We start from the raw sequence: 18,626 nt of genomic DNA, 5'->3' as shown, positions 1-18,626 counted from the left end.
TCTGCTCAGGTCATGATCCCAGGGTCTTGGGATTGAGCCCCGCATGGGGCTCCTTTCTCAGTGGGGAGCCTGCTTCTCCCTCTGCCTGCTGCTCCCCCTGCTTGTGCTCGCTTGCTCTCTGTCAAATAAATAAAAATAAAATCTTAAAAAAAAAATATTTAATATGCATTCATATTTACAGTTGAAAAAGTCAAGTCACATACCCAAGCTCTTTCAAGCATACTTAAAAGTTTTTCAATTACTGGATCAAGTACCAATAAATAATTTTCCTTTAATGTTCACTTCTACACTGACAAAATGAATTCATCTTTATTAGAACTATTGTTTGTAGCAAAAGCAGATCAGTGTCAAAATTAGGTCTGTCCAAGTTATGTCAATTCACTGACTCATGTCAACTCAGTATTATTAACATGGAATGTAAAGAGGTCTTGCATAAATTGAAAAGTAACTCTAAGTTCATCAATGCCAACAAAACATTCTTCAAATTTTTCTTGTAGGTTTTGTAGATAGTTTACATAATGCTGGTTATTACAATTAAAAATCTTTTGTGTATATTATTCATATTAGAAAACGTGTTAAATCATTCAGTAAATCATTTATTTATTATAAGAAGTTTCCATTTCAGTGTAAATTCTTGTAGCCTTCTAGCTAGGTCACAAGGAAGCTTTTTGTGTCCTTAGAACTTCAAATTTATCTCATTCATATATACTGTGATATCAATGAGAAAACATAGATTGCTGTGTTTTGTTTTTGATTATTAAATATTTGGTAAGAATTCCTTTTGTTTCAAGCAAATCTTGAATTAGAATTCACAGCACAGTAAATCTTTGTAAAACTCTTCCATGACCCAACCAATGAACATAGATAGAGACAAGATCATCACATTTATTGCTTTCTGTTCTTTTCCAAAAGATGGTGATTCACAGCATCTGAATGTATACACTGAACAATTTTAACAGCTATATCCATGACACTTTCCACAAAGTCTACTTCTGAAAATGAACACAAATATTTTCAATATATATCATACAGTGGAATGAAGCAATAAGGGAAACATCAGTCTCCTGTTTTGAAATTACAATAAATCCAGATTTTTTTTTTAACTGAACATAGCTGGAGCACCATCTGGCATGATAGAAACTAATTTATTTCATATCTGAGTTTCTTCTTTGTCAGATGTAAAAAATTTTTAAAAATCTCTGTCACAGTTTATATTTTTAAGCAATGAATTGACAATGTTTCTTCATAAATTTGGAAGACCTTTAAAACTAAATATACTGAGGGCGCCTGGCTGGCTCAGTCAGAAGACCATGCGACTCCTGATCTCAGGGTTGTGAGTTTGAGCCCCACAGTGGGTGGCGAGATGACTTAAGTAAACTTTTAAAAATAAATAAATAAAAATAAAACTAATTATACTCAAAGTATTAATTGGGCAGTGTTTCATGGCATAACTTGGCTACAATTTGCTATTTTTTTCAAAATTTCAATGTATCTTTAATAAGTTCTTTTATTCTGCAGGCAGTTGTTTGGTGACTTAATTGAAAATTGTTCACTTTTTATAAGAATATCTTTTTAGTCTTTTTCTCCTGATTTTCTAAAAAATTTTCACAACTGAAATAATAATTTACCATCTTTTCCTTAAAAATTGTGTGCATGCATGTGTGTATAAAAATCCAGATCATTTTCTACCTGGCCAAAATCATACTCTCTGATCTTGTTAAAACCTATTTAAAAAACATTTTTTTTGTTCAACATTTTTTTCTGCTTTCAGGCAACTAATTTCATCAGTTCTTTTTTTTTCTATCACAAAACATACATAACATAAAATATACCATTTTTAAGTGTATAGTTTTGTGGCATTGAGTTCATTCACATTATGCAACCATCACCACCATCCATCCCCAGAACTTGTTTTTTTTCTTTTTTTTTTTTTTAATGTAAAGATTTGTTTTATTTTCTACTGGGGGAAGAAGGAGGATAAATAGAACTGTTTTCCAATTTGCTCTCCACTGTATACACACATACCCACACACATACATACACATACACACACCAAAAATACCCCAACAAAAAAAAACAGAAAACTGAGAATCAAACACCAAAACACCCTCAAACTGCACCAATACTTCGTATTTTGACCGAAAGAATAGATCCTGGGAGGAAGTGCAAAATGCAAAATCAAATGACCGAAAAATGCTGAACAAACAGCATTATTAATATACAAAATATTTATATTACTGAACTAGTAACAGTTGATGTTCTCCACGTCTGTAAAACTTTGGAACCACATAGCTGATTTGTTAAATCTAGTCCATGCCAGCTTCCAAACTCCAGAAAAACTTTTAGTTAGCTTCATTCTTTGATGCCTCATCAAAATTTTCTACGAGATCTGGAACATCATCATCCTCTTCATCAATGTCTTCTGGTTTTGGTGCTTTGCTATCCAACACTTGCCGAGGGAACTGTTCAGCTAACTTCCTAAGACTTGTTAAACTGTCAGCACCAAGCTGACTTAATATTCCAGGAAGCATTTCTGTGATTGGTTTGGCTTCTGCATGACCAGTTATTGCAAAGGTGTTAGCAGAAAGGGAAGCTTGGACTTTGGGATTGTTGAAATGAATAACTGTCCCATCATCTTTAATCATTTTCACCTCTTCAATACCAACTCTATTATTCACAGCCAGTTTTTTTAGAGAACTCTGAAGTTTTTTTGTCATCAGCCATAGCTGTTCTATGTACCACCTTCTTCTTTCTGTGAGCTATACCCTTGCCCCCTATCCGGACCTGAGCCTGAAGTTTGGCTAACTTTTCTTGATTCATGCTGTTGGTAAATCTGAAGCAGGGAGGGTCCTCCAACAACAGCATGTGGCAAGAGCAAGATGGCTGCCTCAGTCGAGAGCGAACTTGTTTTTTTTCTTAACATTTATTTATTTGTCAGAGAGAGTGTGTGCACGAGCAGGTGGGGGGCAGACAGAGAGGGAGAAGCAGGTTCCCCACTGAGCAGAGAGTCAGACGTGGGGAGTTTCATCCCAGGAGCCTGGGATCATGACCTGAGCCGAAGGCAGACGCTTAACCGACTGAGCCACCCAGGTGTCCTCAGAATTTGTTTTATCTTCTGCAACTGAGTCTCAACTGCCCCCTTCTCCCCAGTCCCTAGGGACCGCCATTCTGACTTTCTGTCCCTGTGAGTTTGACTGTCCTAGGCACCTCATATAACTTGAATTATACAGTGTTTGTCTTTTTGTGACTGGCTTGTGTCACTTGCTATAATGTCTTTAAAGCTTATTCATGTTATAGTATGAGTCAGAATTTCCTTCCTTTTTAAGGCTGAATAATATTTCATCGTAAGCACCTGCCGTATTTTGTTTATCCATTCATCCTTTAGTGGACACTTGAGTTGCTTCCAGCTCTTGGCTATTGTGAATAATTCTGCTCTGCACATGGGTGTACAAATATCTGTGGGAGTCTGTGCTCTCACTTTTCTTGGGTATATACGGAGATGTGGAATTGTTAAATCCTTTGGTATTTCTAGGTTTAATTTTTTGAGGAACTGCCATACTGTTTTTCACCATGAAAGTACCATTTGGCATTCCCAGCAGCAATGTACAAGGGTTCCAGTTCCTCATCAACATGTGTTAGTTTTTGGTAATAGCCAACCTAATGGGCGTGAGGTGGGAGTTCACTGTGATTTTGATTTGCATTTCCCTCCTGACTGGGAAGTGATAATGGCCATCTTGTCATGTGTGTCATCAATCCCTCTTTTAAAAAAATTCTTTATTTGAGTACAATTGATATACAATGTTGCATTAGGTTCAGGTGTATAACCCAGTGTTTCAATAAGTTTATACATTATGCTGTGCTCACCACTAGTGTAGTCACCATCTGCCAGCATACAGTGCTATTACAGTATCATCAGCTATATTCCTTATGCTGTGCCTTTTATTCCTGTAACATCTTCATTCCATACCACAAGCCTGTATCTCCCACCCTTCTTCACCCATTTTGCCCATCTCCCACTCCCTCCCTTTTGTCAGCCTTCAGTTCCCTGTATTTACAGGTATGATACTGCTTTCCGTTTGTTTATTCATTTTTTTTAGATTCCACATATGAATGAAGTCATTTAGTATTTGTCTTTCTCAGTCTGATTTATTTCACTTACCATTCATCCGTGATTCCATCCATCCATGTTGTGGCAAATGGTGCAATCTCATCCTTTCTTAAGGCTGCGTAATATTGCATATCTTGACTATTGTAAATAATGCTGTAATAAACACAGGGGTGCAAATATCTTTTTAAATTAGTGTTTTTAGTTTTCTTTGGGTCAATACCCAGTAGTGGAATTATTGGATCATATGGTATTTCTAGTTTTAATTTTTTTGAGGAACCTCCATACTGTTTTCTCTAGTGGCATCCCCACCAACAGTGCATGAGGGGTCATTTTCCTCCACATCCTCCTCAACACTTGTTATTTCTTGCCTTTTTGATGCCAGCCATTTTGACAGGTGTGAGGTGATACCTCACTGTGGTTTTGATTTGCATTTCCCTGAGGATGAGTAATGTGGAGCATCTTTTCATGTATCTGTTGGCCATCTGGATGTCTTCTTTGAAGAAATGTCTGTTCAGGTCCTCCGCCCAATTTTTAATTGGGTTATTTGGATTTTTTTTTTTTTTTTGGTGTTGAGTTGTATAAGTTCTTTATATATTGCAGAAATTAACCCCTTATCAGATACAACATTTGCAAATATCTTCTCCCATTCCATGGGAAGCCTTTCATTTTGTTGATGGTTTCCTTTGCTGTGCAGAAGCTTTTTATTTTGATGTAGTTCCAGTAGTTTATTTTTGCTTTTGTTTCCCTTGCCATCAATTCAACATTCTTTTTTGAATGTTGAAAGAAAACCTCTTATCAAATTCACTCTGTGTGTGCTGAAAATGCCTCAATATTTTCCACTTTATTATCTTTTTAAATGTTTGTTCTACAACAAACACAGCATTTTTGTTTTGCTTTGCCCAGCAAATTATAGTTGCCATTCATCATGAAATTTGTGGTTTATCTTCTTTCAGTCTCTGTCTTTTCTTTCTTTCTTTTTTTTTCTTTTCTGGTCATAGCACTAGCTTCTGCATCTCCATTTGGTTCTGCATTCATTGTATACTTTCATTTTAAATTCAAAATTGCGTCACTACATAGAAAAATGATTGGATTTTATGATAATTAAAATAATACGGAGTTTGACTTAATTACCACTTGTGGTTTACAAAGGTATCATGCAACCCATACTGTTTGCATAAAATATTCAAGTAAACACATGGCGGTGTTATGTCAGTGCACAGAAAAGATCATTCAGACTGAATCAGTGCATTGACACATAGGAGATTTGGTGATGTGTTCGCATGTAATCCCAGAAACATGCAATAGTGGCTGATCTATAACACTGTGTATGTTATATGTACCCAGCATGTGCCCTACAATGTAGCAATAATATTTCATATAATGCAATTACTAGAATGCAATTATTTGTTTGTCTTCCCGAATGTCTTACACTGATTCAGTTTTGACATTTTAAAAATTAAGTAAATCTAGGGTGCCTGGGTGGCTCAGTTGGTTAAGCGACTGCCTTCAGCTCAGGTCATGAACCTGGAGTTCCAGGATCGAGTCCCACATTGGGCTCCCTGCTCAGCAGGGAGTCTGCTTCTCCCTCTGACCCTCTTCCCGCTCATGCTCTCTATCTCTCATTCTCTCTCTCAAATAAATAAATAAAATCTTTAAAAAAAATAAAAATTAAGTAAATCTAAGAGTTCATTCTCCACTCACATTAGCCACAGTGAAAGTGCTCAGTGGTTACATGTGGCTAGTGGCTACTATATTGGATAGCACCGTAGAAATACAAAACCACAACAATAAATGGCCTAAGCAATTCTTTTGCTTACGTTTCTTCCCTAAAGAAACTCCCCCCCCCCCACCCCCGTTTACACCAGAGGGCAGCAGGAGGATGTTCCTTGCAACATTGTTTACAGTGGTCACCGACCAGAACTACACTGATATCTATCAATTTGATTTATGACCCCCCAAAATTACAGTGTATCCATTCTAAGGAATTTTATGCCATAGTTTAAATTAGATATTTACTAGGGCACCTGGGTGGCTCAGTCAGTTAAGCATCTAACTCTTGATTTCGGCTCAGGTTATCATCTCAGGGTCATGAGATTGAGCCCCGCGTCAGGCTCCATGCACAGTAGGGACTCTGCTTGAGAGTCTCTCTCTCTCCCTTTCCCCTTTGCGCACTCGTGTACACATGCACACTCTCTCTGTGTGTCTCTCAAATAAATAAATCTTTTTCAAAAATAAAACAGAGGTCGCCTGGGTGGCTCAGTTGGTTAACCGACTGCCTTTGGCTCAGGTCATGATCCCAGGGTCCTGGGATCGAGTCCCACATCAGGCTCCCCCTGCTCTGCGGAGAGCCTGCTTCTCCTTCTCCCACTCCCCCTGCTTGTGTTCCCTCTCGCACTGTGTCTCTCTGTCAAATAAATAAATAAAATCTTAAAAATAAATAAATAAATAAGTAAGTAAGTAAGTAAAATAGATAATTACCTAGATCTCTTAAGACATATTACAGGTTGGGGGGGGGAAGCAAATTATGTAATGTGATGTAGTTATTTTTAAAAATACCACATTCTTCAGCCACCTGGGTGGCTCAGTCGGTTAAGCCTCTGACTCTTGATTTTGGCTCATGTCGTGATCTTAGGGTCCTGGCATCGAGTCTTGCATCGGGCTCCTTGCTCAGTGGGGAGTCTGCTTTTCCCTCTCCTTCTGCTCCTCCCTCTTGTCCTCTCTCTCTCTCTCTCAAATAAAATAAAATACCACATTTTAAAATTAAGTAGATAGATACACACACAGACCTCTGGGTCTCTGTGGAGGGAGAGAGAAAACTTAGACTAACTGGGATTTAATAAGAATACATTAATGTATTACTCATATAACTAAAATTAACTTGGGAGAAAAAGAACTTAAAGGGAAGTCTTGATAAGTGGAAAGATGAGCAAAGACACCAATTAAATAGAATTAACTGCAATACAGATTATACAGTATCTAAATAAGTGTTATCACATGGTTATAATATTTAGTGCATATGTCAAAAGTAATTCTTCAAAAAGAAGATGCACAAATTATATGGTGGCCTTTCTGTAAACTGAAAATGGGAAATGCCAAACAGTGATCAAAACTAATTTATGAGGCTTGCCTTCCACCAGTGTTTTGGCTAGCATCCAGGTTACCCATCACAAGCTGCTGTTGCATTAAAAGCCTCCAGACCACGGTCCCAATTGGCATCCAACCCACTGACCTCAACATTTTCCAGTTGTTGTAGTTCCCATTTTCATATCCACTGTTCTTTTTTCTGCTTTCTTTGTTTCTTAAATATAGATGCTGATTAAATGGTAATTAGGATCTAAACAACATAACTTTTCTCAGGAAAGAGGGGGCTGGGGAATCTAAGTATTTGGGGTCCTCAATGTGCCCTTCTTTTACCTTAGAAAAACCCAGTTTCAAATTAATGGATTCCCAGCACCAGTTTTCTGCCTTCCCAATAGATCCAGTTTACCCCAGGGCCTATAGGACATGGATTGATAATTTAATCTTTATCCCAAATTACCCTCTCTCCACCTGACATTGATTGAGTAAATAGATTAGTCAAGAAGACAACGAAATCAGCAGAGAGACCAGAGAATCTTCTCGAACTCTGTATAAACGTGTCCTGAAATTGGAGCTTCTTGGGACCATTTGCTTCAAACCATTCCCTAAATTGAAATTGCATTCCACTTCTGTAAGATCACAGCCTTAGAGATTCAGCCTTAGACTGAATTGTGGAAACTGTCTAAGTAGAGGATATGTGTGTCTGAATAAAACCGAAATGAATTAATCTATAAAAAAGTAGAACCATAACACCAAGAAAGACAGCATGACTCACTGCAAATTCAAGAAGAAAAAGTGAACAAGAGAGCATTACCTTCGGAAAATACAAAACATGAGGACAATGATAAGACCTAATACAACAGAAATAAAAAAGACTTAAGCAACCCAATTAAAAACAAAACACTTTAGATTTTAAAAGTCTAGCCGTATCATGTTTCCAAGAAACCAGCCTAATGAAAAGCGAATCAAAAGTGTTAAGCCGGGCGGGGGGGGGGGGGGGGGAGCTTAAGGGGGAAAAAGGGAGGGGTGCTCTAGAATACATCAGGAATACGAACATAAAAGAAACAGGACAATAATAGCAATTCTAGAGGAAAGAGGACACATAACCAAAGCATTTTAGGCAGAGTATTATTTTATGGTAGAAAGTACAATCTCCCTAAAGGATAATAACTTTTATGAACATCTGAAATAAAAAGCAAAGCACTGACAGAAAAAAAAAAGAAAGTGTCAAAGAAAGTGAGATTGGCTTTGTGTTTTTAAACCATTCCTGTTGTAACTGTCATTAATTTCTATGACATGACTGAAGTAGGGAGGAAAGTCTTACCAGAGGTTTTCCTGATTCCAGGACAATATGCAGAGTGTATGTGCTGGCTGAGCTTATTATGACTAGATCAGTAAGAAAAACTAAACTCCCGTGATAAATGTAGCATACAGCATTGAGGAAACAAGCAAAACTCTCTACTACAAACAAATGTAGCAAATGCTATTTCCTGTGTTAAGTGGTTATTGTTTTAAAATTTTTAGTCAAGTCCTTGGAACTATTAAAACCAATCTCTGAATTTAAGAAGTTTCCTTGCCCTTCTTAGTTATCAAACTTAGATGAAAACTTGATTTTATGATGGAAAAAATTCATAAAAGTACAAATTTAATTTTATGCCTAGCATGTAAATATTTATTTCACATGTTTTTTTATTTTTTTAGAAGAAATCTAAGTAGAGGTGCCTGGCTGGCTCAGTCAGAAGAGCAAGTGACTCTTGATCTCTCAGGTCATGAATTTGAGCCCCACGTTGGGTGTAGAGATTACTTAAATAAATAAAAGTTAAGGGGCATCTGGGTGACTCAGTTGGTGAAGCGTCCAACTGTTGATTTTGGCTCAGGTCATGATCTCAGGGTCATGACATTGAACCCCGCATCGGGATTGCACCAGGCATGGAACCTGCTTGGAATTCTCTCTCTTCCTCTGCCCCTCCCCCCAATCAATCAATCAATCTTAAAAAAAAACTATCAATGAATAATATCAGCATAATGAAAAAAATCAGAATGCATAGAATTTTTTTAAAATCACCCATAGGAATTACTTTGGGGAAAGAGGGGGAAAAAACCCTTCAGTTTCTTTTTATGTACAAAACAACACAAATAGAACACTGGTTTTCAAAACTGATGAGATGTAGGCAACCCAGTAATCAGAGGCAAAATCATAATTTTAAGTGCTTTTATTCAGATAGAATGAAAAGAGAGGCACCTAGGTGGCTCAGTCAGTTAAGCGTCTAACTCTTGATTTTGGCTCAGGTTATGATCTCAGGGTTGTGAGATTGAGCCCCGCATTGGGTTCCACGCTGGAATCTAATGTTTCTTTCTTTCTTTTTTTTTTTAAGATTTATTTATTTGTCAGAGAGAGAAAGCACAAGCAGGGGGAGCAGAAAGCAGAGGGAGAAGCAGGCCCCATGCTGAGCAAGGAGCCTGATGTGGGACTCAATCCCAGAACTCTGGGATCATGACCTGAGCCGAGGGCAGGTGCTTAACTGATTGAGCCACCCAGGTGCCCCTTGAATGTTTCTGATAAAAAGGGGTTATGAGGGGTGCCTGGCTGGCTCAGTCTGTGACCATACAACTCTTCATCTCAGGGTCATGAGTTTGAGCCCCACGGTGAGTGGAGAGATTACTTAAAAGTAAAATCTTAAAGGGGAGGTTATGAAAAACAACTAAAAGGAGTAAAATAGCAGGTAGATGGAATTAAACATGATTAAAGCAAACATGACAAAGTTAAGCAATAGACAGAAACAAATGTTAAATAAATCCATGATCCAGATCTTTGATGAAATCAATAAAATAAAACTGTAGAGAGGTTTATCAAGGAAAATAGAGGCATCTTTCAAAATTTGGAAATTAAAAAAGGTTTAGCCAGAGATCCAGTTGAGATTTAGAAAGATATGGAAATATCTTGTCAATTCTATGCTAATTTTTTAATTAAATTAAGTGTTTTAGATTATTTTATGATTTTTTAACCAAGATATATGAGGACCGATGCTTATTAATAGATTTCCAAATACTCAGCATTTCCTACATTCCTGAAATATGTTAGGTTTTCTTTAAATAATATCTTATTTAAGATACGATATTTATAAATGAGCTTGGTGTGTAGTTTTTGTGACATGATTTTCAGATTTTGATGTGGCTTTCACAGACAATCTGAGCATCTTTTCCTTCTCTGTGCTTTTCTATAATTTATATAGAAGTAGAATTGTCTGTTTATTGGCTAACTGGAAGAATTCCTCTGAGAAACCGTCAGAATCTGGTGGATTTTCCACAGGGAGCTGGTTGATAACATTCTCAGTTTTGTTCCTGCTTATTGTTTGGAGATTCCTAACATTGTGTTTATTTTGGTACAGTTACTTATATTTTTCTAGAAAATCATCTATTTCATTCAGATTTTCAATTTGTTCTAAAGATTTTATTTATTTATTTATTTATTTATTTATTTGAGAGCACGAGCAGGGAGGGACAAAGGGAGAAAGAATCCAAAGCCGACTCCTGGGGCGCCTGGGTGGCTCAGCCGGTTAAGAGGCTGCCTTTGGCTCAGGTCATGGTCCCAGGGTCCTGGGATTGAGCCCTGTGTCGGCTCCTTCCTCATCGGGGAGCCTGCTTCTCCCTCTCATTCTGCCTGCCGCTCTGCCTACTTGTGTTCTCTTTCTATCTCTGTCAAATAAAGATAAATAAAAAACAAAGCCGACTCCACACTGAGCACAGAGCTAGACATGAGGCTCAATCTCACAATGACGAGATCATGACCTGAGCTGAAACCAAGAGTTGTACGCTCAACTGACTGAGCCACCCAGGCGACCCCAGATTTTCAAATTTAATTGCACAAAGTTTTGCAAGGTGCTAAGTCTTTTCATTTCCCCTGTGTGATGTTCTTTCCGCATCATCTTTAATGTTGGTTTTGGTGCTTTCCTCCTTTTTTTTAAAATTAGCCAACTCAGATTTTACCCATTTTATTCTAACTGACCCCATCCCAAAGACTCAGGGTTAGGATTAACCAACTCCATTTTCTTGATTTGTTTTGCTTTTAAATTCATGAAGTTTTAAAATTATTTTCTTGTTTCTAACTTCTTAGGATAGTTTGTTGTTCTTTTTCTAACTTCTTCAATTGCATACTATATTTATTTTCACTGCCTTCTTTACTAATGTGTTTGTTTAAGGCTATGCATTTTTCCTCTTAACCCAGTTTTAGCCATATGACATAGGTTTTTACCATCTATTAAACTTTATTTCATTATTCAAGATACTGGGGAAATTCTGGTTTACACTTTTTCTTTGATCTCTCCCTGAATTTCTTCCCCAGCCCAATGGGTGATAGGTTTTTCCTTCTAATTCTCTAATTCTTCTCTATTTTTTTTAAAGACGTTATTTATTTATTTGAGAGAGAGCAAGAAAGAGCACAAGCAGGGGGAGCAACAGAGGGAGAGGGAGAGACAGACTCCCCACTGAGCAGGGAGCCCGATTAGAGGCTCAATCTAGGACCCTGGGCCCAAGGCAGACACTTAACTGATTGAGCCACCCAGGCGCCTCCCTTCTAATTATTTTCTAATTCTTCTTTTTTTGTTGTGAGTTTTCTAGTTTTCTTGTGCTGTGATTTGAAAATGGTCTGTACTGTTTGTACTTTTTTTAATTTTGTTAGGATTTTCTTTGTGGCCTGTTATCTGTTATCATAAAAATTCCACAGGCTCATGAAAAAGTTTATCCTGTATTATCAGTGTATAGCATTTGATACAAAATGGCAAAATTAGCTTTATTAAATATATATTCAGGTCCTCGAAGTCTTTATTTTCAATTTCCTTATCTATCATGGGAGAGATGAGCTACAGTTAAGTCTGTTAGTCCTTGGTATGTGTTGGAAGTTGATGCTCTGATTATTTTGATGTTGTTTTTGGTTATTTTCTCAATCATTGAAGTTTTAGCCTAATTGTGGAGGGTATAAGCCCTTATAAAATCCCCCCATTGGTCTTCATTACCTCATTGAAACTTGGATTCAATTTTGTCTGATATTAATTTCATGAGCCAACTTTCTTTCGGTTAACTTCACCTGGCATGTCTTTGTTCATAACTTTCGACCTTCCTGAGAAACTCTGACATATTCTTTTGTTTTCAACCAAAAGTTAGGTTTTTCTTTTTTTACCCAATCTGTAAGCCTTTCTCTTTAAATTGCTTCTTTATTTTTTTTTAAGATTTCATTTATTTATTTGAGAGAGAGAGAGAACGAGGAGTGGGGAGGGGCAGAGGGAGAGAGAGAGAGAAGCCGACTCTCTACTCAGCAGGAAGCCCAATGCAGGGCTTGATCCCAGGACCCAGAGATCATGACCTGAGCCGAGGGCAGACGTTTAACCAACTCAGCCATCCGGGTGCCCCTAAATTGCTTCTTAAAAAAAAATTCCACATACACTTATTGAAATAAGAGATGCTTTGTTTTAATTCTCTCATGTTCTATTTTCTGTTTTTAACACTTTTTCTGTTCTTTCCAATTTGATACAAGCATTATGTTTGCATTGCTTCACATTACTTTGTATCTGTGTGTTTCTGGTAATTTTTAGCTTTACAATTTTAGCTTGCCTTTATACTTTTAGATAATATTTTAAACCTCCACTTCCTCATTTGTCAATGTTAGAAAATGTCTCACCCAGCTTTTCCAGAGATCCCACCCACTCCCCTCCTTGCCAAAAGTGAGGCTGGGGGACAACCACCACGCACCTCCCCCTGTCACAGCTGCCCTCCGGAGGCTTATCTGATTTATTTTCTTTACTGTCTCCTCTTCCGTCCAATTCCTTTTATGACAGGGGATGGTTAGAGTGAGGTGGTTGAAACCAGTCTACACCTCCTTTCCTGCTTTCCTGCCATCTGGGAAAAACACTGGCCAGCCCCTCACTGTTTTCCCATACTCTTCTAGAACAGATTGATGAAGGCAAGGGGCTTCTCCTCCAGGGGGTGGGGGAGCCTTCTCTCCAGGCTGGGGCTCATCCCTCAGTTGGCTTCTCTCCAAACTGGGGCTATTACTCAGATTTTTCAGCATTTTCACCTTTACCTTCTACCCATTCTTCAACCCCTCTTCTTGGAATATAGGGTGGAAGCTGCTTGTTGAGTCCATGAAGCTTCTCTGTTTCCTCGATTGGCATTTTAAAGCCATAACATGAGGTTGTAAAACCTCCCTATCTTCTTCTAAATGTGCCTGGTGGTTTTTTTTTTTTTTTATCTAGATTTTGTCAATTTTTTGTTCATTTTGTTATATTAGGATAGGAAAAGTCCGTCTTATTGTTTCTCTCCACCTTTGTAGTCCAGAGAATTCCCTTGTTCTTTACAGCATAATATTCTGAAGTATAAATGTACTGTAATTTAACTCACCATCCTCTTACTGATAGAGCAGTTAATTAATTCATGGAGCAAGTAATTAATGCCCAGTGTGATAAGGAAGCAGGGAAATGATCATGTTTACATAGAACTGGTGGAGTTTTTAATTGATACAGTCCCCAAAAGGTGTGCTCTATCAAAGATCTTAAAAAGCATCTGGGCTCTTTAATTCAGAAATCCCATGCATAAAAATTGATGTTAAGAAAATAATTATAGCAGAGCCTAATGATTACTAATGCAAGAATCTTCACTGGTGCTTTATTTGGAAAAGCAAAAATGTTGGAAATGCAATTATTCAACAATAAATGACTGGTTAGAAAATTATGGTACAGGTGTGTGATGAGATCAGTGCAGCCATTAGTTACCATAAGGGGGGTAAAGAGACCTCACGTTGTTTGCAGAGAGGCCATCCAAGGTGCCCTGCCCGTTGTGTTTTTCATCTTTTTTCCCTGGCCTTACAGTAAGTGGAAATAATGCCTAGATTCTGGCAGTAAAGTAATTCCTAGTCCTGGTTCTGATAAAGGTAGGACCACTCTAAGTGTGTGAATGTGTGTGTGTGCGTGTACATGCATGCATACACACACATGCTTCCTAGGTGTGTTTGCAAAAGGAGATAAGCTAGAGAAAATTGTTTTTACCAACGTCACTTCCATGGGGAGTGCTGAATGTATTTTTTTTTAAGATTTTATTTATTTATTTGACAGAGAGACAGCGAGAGAGGGAACACAAGCAGGGGGAGTGGGAGAGGGAGAAGCAGGCTTCCCGCCGAGCAGGGAGCCCAATGCGGGGCTCCATCCTAGGACCCTGGGATCATGACCTGAGCCGAAGGCAGACGCTTAATGACTGAGCTACCCAGGCGCCCCGCACTGAATGTATTGAAAGAAATTTCTTGATAAACTACTTAGAGTATGAAATACAAATGCCCTGATTTTGCAAGAGACAGCAGAATCTTCTGGTTCATTCCAGAAGTGGAAAGCGAGGAGTGGGAAGATGTGTCAGGGGTTCCCAAGACCACCCTCAGGTTTGATGATTTTCTAGAAGGACTCCCAGAACTCAGAAAACCTGGTATAGTCACAGTTAACGTTTGTTAGAGGAATACAGATTAAAAGGATACCGATTAAACCAGCAAAGGGAAAAGCTGCCCAAGCAGAGTCCAGGTGCTGGCTTTCAGTCGTACCTCCAAGTGGGATCATGTAGACGACACTTAATTCTCCTGGCAGTGACATGTGACAACTCACACAGACTGCTGTCAGCCAGGGAGGCTCCCCTAACCCTTGGCATCTGTAGCTTTTACTGGGTTAGTCACGTCAGGACTGTGACTGCCCTTCATTACCCCGTCTCCAGCCTGTCCAGAAGTCTCGCGGATAGAGCATGGCCTGGAGTCCCCACCCCAAATCACACGTTCGCATAAGCTATCCGGTAGGGCCCAGGGCTTCAGGTATACAAAGACACTCTTCTCAAGCAGGTTATTCCAAGGGCTTAGAGGTTATCTTCCAGGGGCAGATCAAAGCCAGTCTTTTTTTATGAAATGTGCAGGGTTTGACCATCCCAAACCTGCTGAGGGAACGGGGAACAGCAGGGAGGGACGAATGAAAACAAGGAGATGTCCGAAGACTCTCGTGGACAGTGTCCTGCCTGTAATCCCCAAATCTCTGAGAAAAGCCTGTAAGAATTCCTGAAATGCTTTCTGTAAATGCTTGCTGTGAGCACTTAGTTTTGCATCAGAGAAAAAGTGTTCATTTGGGGCGAGGGTGGTGGGGAACAAAAGTGGAGACAGAGAGAAATGGGGGGTGTGGGGGTAAGCCACAGGACCAGAGGGAATTGTGCAGGGGGTTGCTGGCAGCTTCCACCGTTGGGGGAGCCCGACTGGGGTGGACAGGCAGGTTTTGACAAGGAGAAGGGGCAAACGTATTTTATAAGCAACCTTTCTCTGTCTTCTTTGTATGACTCATTGTTGTAATACTTTTTCTCAAAGGAGTGGCTTTCCGCCCTGGCCATACATTCCAATCACCTGGAAAGAATTTTTTAAATGGCCCTGCCCCAAATGAATCAGAGTCTCTGGAAATCGGGGCTGGGCATTGTTTTGTTCTGTTTTAATTTGTGGACCAATCTAATGCATAGACAGGGTTGGGATCCACTGCTCAGAAGCATCCGTCACAGTCTTGTTTTCAGGTTACCTTCAAACAGGGTTTTTCAACATCACCACGGCTATTTTGGCCCAATCATTCTGTTTTGGGGGGTTGTCTTGTGCATTGTAGGATGTGTGTCTAGCGGCGCCCCTTGGCCTCTACCCCCTCTATGCCAGTAGCACCCCACTCCTCAGTTGTGACAATAAAAAATGTCTCCAGACATTGCCACTGTCCCCTAGGGGGTCAGAATCACTTCTCGCTGAGAACTGCAGCCTTACAAGAATTATTGGGGGTGCCACTTGTAGGAAATTTTCTTGGGGAGGGCACAGATCTTTCTTTGCACCTCCTCCGCCTACGCTCTGCTGGTGTATCAATCAAATCCGTGTGAGGTGCTGCTGGTACAAGCAGCTGATGCGTGGTCCACGATCAGTGGAAAGTTACGAGCAGTTGTCCTGCAGAAATGACACATACCAATGTAAATTGGAAATTTTCTGAACACTTCTGAGAAATGGTGTTTAAAGCACAGGCTGGGAAAAAGAGGAAAAAAATCACAGCCGGGGAACAAATCCTAACTGCAACATTTTATTCACCGAGTTATCTTGGTTTTGTAGTTAGCTGTTTACTGACCAAAGCCAGTCAAAAAAAAAAAAAAAATGGCTGAAAATAACACCACCATATTGTTCATGGGTCTGTGGTCAGCTGGGTGGCTGTGCTGGGCTTGTCTGGGCTCACTCATGTGCCTCTGGTCAGCTGCACGTTGGAGAAGGGGCTTTGCTGATATTAGCTGGGCTCCGTCGCTTGCCTGGGCGTTAGCCAGAAAAACTGGACTCCTCTCCACCTGGTCTCTCTTGTTCTGCAAAAGGCCAGCTAGGCCTTGTACACATGGTGATGTCAGGGTTCCAGAAGCACAGCTGGAACCACGCATGGCCTGGGCCCTTTATCCCTTCCCCTGCATTCCTTTGAGCCCAGAAGATCACAAGGCCAGCGGGTGGGAAAACAGATTCTTCTCTTGATGGCAAGGGCTGCAAAGTCATTTGCAAAGTGACAGCCCCAGCGCGGGATGGAGAACTGCGGTCATTTCTGCAATCTCCCACACTTGGGCAAGCTTCTTAACCTCGGTAAGCCTCCATTTTCTCAGCTGTAGAAGGGGGCAGGGAGTGTGGTCTACCCCAGAGTTGTGAAGATTGTGTGCCTAGTGCACAGTTAGTGCTTGTATACCATAGCTAAGGTGACTGTCTTGTCATTCTGCTCTTTAATATATTTCAATGGTTGCACTTCCCTTGGGGAATGAAATCTGAATCGAAAGCCTGCATGATTCGGACCTTGTCAGTCTACCCCCTCCCTGCCTCCCTACCCCATGGCAGTGACTGAACTATTCAAGTTGCCTGAAGGTACGTCATCCTGCCCTGTGCCGCCATGTTTTCCCTGATACTCTTCCTTCCCCTGGAAACACCCACCTGTCTCCTAGGCCCCTGAACACAGGAGCCATTGAGACCCCATCTGCTCTAGGGCCTGTTTCTTGCCCCGGCCCTCCCCCTCTGAGAAGAGCTCATCATTCGCTCTTCACGAAGGTCAGCGGTGACTTGAGGTGGGACACACAGGGAGTACTGGGTATCGTCGGACCATCAGCCTCCCTTCAGTTTTTCAATACTTTTGATCACACAGGGAAGTTTCCTTTGGGTTCTGGTGTGTCTTTAACATCCCTGGAATCCTTGCCAGCCTCCTTTTTATTCAACAGAAAGTGAGCCTGGGTCTCAAACCTTTCAGGAGGAAAAAAAGATTGGTCCTGAATTGTTTTCATCACTATTTTTATAGTTTCTTTCGTGGCAAGAGATACGAGTTTTACATTTTTCATGGCCTATAAAGGTTCCTTCAAAACTGCCTTTATTTGACCAATAAAAAAAGGAACCAATTTAAAGGAGAAAACCTTAAATAAATATCAATGTGGGTGGTACTCAGAGAGGACAAAAATAGGGGGTAGTAGAGTGACAAGTTTGGGAAAATCCTGAAATGGATCAGCTGTACAATCTCTTCTAGTAAAAACCCTCCAGTGCTTATACTTGTTGGTGGAGTCATGCTTTTGTCTGGCACTGGATCCACAGTCTCTGAGGGCAGAGACCAGGACTTCTCAGTCTTTGGCACGAGCTCCTCACAAAGGTGCTGGCCAATTCAGCACTCCAGTACCATTCGTGGGAGACAAGGGAGTAGCCAGGATTCATAATCCTGTACTCAGCCGGATTGCATTATCCTTGAGGTGATAGTAGGAGAAGAGGGGAAGGAGTACTGACAGTAGCAATTGTAGTAATAGTAAGAGCAGAAACAGTAAGAGTACCAGAAGCGGTCATGATAGTAATAGTTGCAATCATTTACTGAACACCTGATGTGGGTCAAGTATTGGCCTTAATTCTATATACATCTGCTCATTTGTTCTCATCGAAACCCTACAAGCTACTCTTACTACCTCCATTTTACAGATGAGACGTTGAAGCTTAATGAGCTCAGATAATTGGCTGGGAAGTAGCAGAACTGAGAGCCTAAGGTCAGTCTGACTCCCAGGTTTGCGCTCTTCACAACCAGAGACAACTCCTCCCTCAAGGGTTTCCATAGTGCAATGCCTTGTACCTTTCCAAAGGCAACGGGAACTCTGCTTCAGCAATTCATGTATAATTTAAGGGAATTCTGAAGCAATTTGAATATTTAAATTACGTCTTATCAAGACAACATAAAAAAAAAAAGCTGCTTCTCTTCAATCTACTACAATCCCCAGAATTTCAGTAGAGTGTCTGAGATCCCTCCTGTCTCTACTCCGTCTCCAAACACCCCCAGCCCCACCCATGCCATCTCCAGCTTCTGGTCTCTCGTTTCACTGAAGATATGAGATTCAGGTGGAAAAATACTGGCACAAGGCTTGA

At 40.0% G+C, this 18,626-nt stretch overlaps 1 pseudogene across 1 annotated transcript; it reads right to left on the bottom strand.

The window, feature by feature from the left end:
- Positions 1-2,216: 2,216 nt before the first annotated feature.
- On the bottom strand, positions 2,217-2,858 carry LOC113931795 (annotated as a pseudogene). The gene has a single exon (XR_003522871.2). The product of XR_003522871.2 is annotated as a transcription factor BTF3 homolog 4-like (transcript).
- Between the last annotated feature and the right edge of the window lie 15,768 nt (positions 2,859-18,626).

This window comes from Zalophus californianus, chromosome 10 (assembly GCF_009762305.2).
Source record: "Zalophus californianus isolate mZalCal1 chromosome 10, mZalCal1.pri.v2, whole genome shotgun sequence".
Lineage (NCBI taxonomy): Eukaryota > Metazoa > Chordata > Mammalia > Carnivora > Otariidae > Zalophus > Zalophus californianus.
Note: the sequence above shows the minus strand (reverse complement) of the source record. Positions and strands in the feature narration are given on the sequence as shown.